The sequence below is a fragment of the Pseudophryne corroboree genome, chromosome 9 (genome assembly GCF_028390025.1).
Source record: "Pseudophryne corroboree isolate aPseCor3 chromosome 9, aPseCor3.hap2, whole genome shotgun sequence".
Lineage (NCBI taxonomy): Eukaryota > Metazoa > Chordata > Amphibia > Anura > Myobatrachidae > Pseudophryne > Pseudophryne corroboree.
The window spans coordinates 348,538,097-348,542,151 of NC_086452.1; positions in this window are offsets into that span (position 1 = coordinate 348,538,097).

The window sequence follows — 4,055 nt, forward strand, 5'->3', positions numbered from 1 at the left end:
TGACTATCCCTGACGGAGCTGCAGAGGAGAGAGGACGGGACAGTCTTGGTAAATCTTCCCCAAGGTACGCCTTCAGGGAGGCGGCCACGGAGTGTGTGACCAACCGGAGCCGTGAGTGAGTACATAAGGGAGGAAGTGGGAGGCATATTCTATCCCTCCATATAAGGACAAATACTGCCCAGCATAGACTGAGACATAGAAGGGCAGCTAAATGAAGGGAAATTAGCACAGTGTATCCTATTATCCCCTTCAGCAGCGGTCTCACATTGACTGTAATATGTATTATATGATATATTCTTCAGCAGCAGACTCACCATGCATAGGCAAGTGCCTTATCATAGAATATACTTAAGCTGACTCCCTATCTCAGTAACCCTGTTTACAGAGAATTATTGCTGTACAGTATAACTTGAGAGCTTACAACGAAGCGTTGGCGTATAGAGCTTATATGAGACATTGCATATAGCGAGGACACACTGCTCCGTTAAAGAATAAAGGGGATGCTGAGGAAATTGCAGCCCGATGACACACTGCTCCGTTAAGGAATAAAAGGAATGCTGAGATAATTGCAGCCAGTTGTATTAGTTGAGTGACTTTTAGGAAGAGCCTCAAGAAAGGGGTGTTTGCTCCAGAGATGGGGGAGGAGAGCCTGCATTGATTGATATTAGGTGATTATCGAGGATAAATATCTTCTGGAAATGGACTAATGGTCACCAATATTATATGGGAAACACCATTGTGACACTTTATAGAAAATGTCATATTAAAACCAGAGCGTGAGGAGAACAAGGATAAGGAAAGGAGTATACCCCGACACCATACAGACTAGTTTATAATATTGCATCCTCTCACTGAGAAATCCACCATAAGGTTGAGTGTCAGAGATAGACTTTAACTTGAGGATCTATTAAACCTGGCATTATTGAGATAATGTTCCTCATCTTTGGTCTCTCATTTCTACAGCTAATTTGAAACAACCGAGAGATCTTCCATATAGGTGGAATATTATATAGCGAGGACGAGATTAAAGAATGCTATAAAACAGCAAAGGAACATTATATATAGACGGAATTTAGTATGCCAGGAAATTTCTAGTGTCATAAGAGGCATATGGGCTACTGGTAACATTTCTTTTCTTCGACGACTAACCATCCACACGAAACTCTCAGATCGGATATCAACCGTTATATAATAGTGCTCTAATATATTGCTATTAGTGGATGTAGACAAGATACTCAGGAGGAAATTGGAGAACATAAGTGTCCCTACCGCTTACCTGGTACTCAGGAAAAGGATATAGATTCAAGTTCCTATACCTCGTCAAAGGCATATGTATGATAGAAAGTAAATTGGGCCCCAACTGTGCACCAACAGTCCCCATATGGTATACCATAACAGAGAACGGTAATATACAGTGGGTAATATAAGGTTACTGACTAAAGATTCATAACCTAGCTTTATAACATTCAGTAATAACTAGTTTTTTTTTTGTATTGCATGCACGGTAATCTTTTATGTATAGTGAAATGATATGGTAACGCATAGGGTAATGTTATGAATTGTTTCAGTTAACTAAATATTATCATCTTTGAGAATAAACAATAATATTCATATATGAGGTGATTTATATTAATGAATACTTACCGGTGAAGTGGAGAACATCTTTGGTAAACGAAAGAACAGCCCCTGCAAGAAATAAGGTGACATTAAGGTAAACAAACACTTTTATCAATTACCCCTCTGAATACAGTATATGTATATCTCATTACTGGTAAAGGCTTTCCCAAGCGAGCTGCTGGGGGGAATAACTATTGCTTGGGTGGAGGCACTCTGTTCAATTGAAATCGTAACCTCTTTAGTGTATTATTAGGGTGCAAAGGAGGGTTACATGTGCAACACAGCAGATGGCCAATATATCTGCAGAAATATTAGTGCATCTTTCAGTGTGTATGAACAATCCCCATCTGCATATATAGCTGCAGATAGATTAAACAGCAGGTATAGCTTTAAGATATATTGGTGCATCTTTCTGTGTGCATAAACAACCACCATCTGCAGATTGATTGGACTGCAGATATATCTGCCAGTGTGTACCCAGCTTAAGCTATGCGACACAAGTATGCGGCACAAACACCTGGCCCATCTAGAGTTGGCACTGCAGTCCCACTGCACTAATGGCGGATACCAGATGCACATCTAACACCAGCATAGTTGTTATGGCCTCAGTAATACGCTTTGCAACAGGGTATATATACATACGGCAGTATCACTGGAATTATATGGCAGTACCACTGGACATATACAGGAGGATCACTGGACTGGACTTATACGCCAGTACCACTGGAATTATACGGCAGGATCACTGGATTTATACAGCAGTACCGCTGGACATATACGGCAGTACCACTGGACATATATGGCAGTATCAATGGACATATATGGCAGTATCACTGGACTAGACTTATATGCCAGTACCACTGGATTTATACGCCAGTACCACTGGAATTATATGGCAGGATCACTGGAATTATACGGCAGGATCACTTGATTTATACAGCAGTACTACTGGACATATACGGCAGTATCAATGGACATATATACGCAGGCCCGGCGCTACCCGCTCAGCAAAGGGATGCAGTGCAGGTAGGCGCCGGGCAGGAGAGGCGCCTTCACTTCTCTGCATCCCTGCTGAAGCGCCGTCCTGTCCCCCCTGCTGCTGGCTGCTGCGTCTGCCCTGTCACACTGACAGGCAGCCGCAGCAGCGCCGGCAGCATGACTCCTTCTCCTCTCTCCCCTGTGACAGTGAGAGGAGAGGAGTGTCAGTTTGCGGTCTGACGAAAGGGGGTGGGGCTACACGGACCAAGGGGGCGGAGCTACACGGACCAAGGGGGCGGAGCTACACAGACCAGGCTAGCAGACTGTGGAAGATCTGGCCAGCAAGATTGTGGTAAGGGGATGCAAAATGAGTGTGAGAGAGAAAGTGTGTGTGTGTGTGTGTGTGTGTGTGTGTGTGTATGGATGTGTGTGTTTGTCTGTATTTAAAAAGGGGATGCTGTCTGCCGTAATGTGTAAAAAGGGAGACACTGTTTGCCGTAATGTGTAAAAAGTGGGACGCTGTCTGCCGTAATGTGTAAAAAGGGGACTCTGTCCGCCGCAATGTGTAAAAAGGGGCCGCTGGCTGCTGTAATGTGTAAAAAGGGGGACGCTGGCTGCCGTAATGTGTAAAAAGGGCACGCTGACCGCGCCCCTATATTTTTTGCACGCGCCTGCGGCGCGCACTGCCCCTATTTTACATGCAGGGGAGGGGGGCGATGCCCTCTCTTGCACACAGCGGTAAAATGTCTAGTAACAGCACTGTCTGTGTGCAGGGCCGTAACTAGTGCTGCACAGTGTTTGTGGGCAGAGAGTTCACATCCATAGGCGTGCACGGATCTCCTGCAGCTCGGGGGCCCAAGAGGCCATGTTAACCCCCCGGCCCTGCATGTAAAGTATGGGAGGGCGCAAATGTATATTTTGCAGGAGGGCGCCGAACACCCTAGCACCGGCCCTGTATATACAGCAGTATCACTGGACTGGGTTTATACGCCAGTACCACTGGAATTATACGGCAGGATTACTGGAATTATACGGCAGGATCACTGGATTTATACGGCAATACCGCTGGACATATAAGGCAGTATCAATGGACATTTACGGCAGTATTACTGGACATATACGGCAGTATCACTGGACTGGATTTATACGCCAGTACCACTGGAATTATACGGCAGGATCACTAGATTTATACAGCAGAACCGCTGGACATATACGGCAGTATCAATGGACTTATACGGCAGTATCACTGGATTGGATTTATATGCCAGTACCACTGGAATTATACGGCAGGATCACTGGATTTTTACGGCGGTACCGCTGGACATATACGGCAGTATCAATGGACATATATGGCAGTATCACTAGACTGGACTTATACGCCAGTACCACTGGAATTATACGGCAGGATCACTGGAATTATATTGCAGGATCACTGGATTTATACGCCAGTACCACTGGAA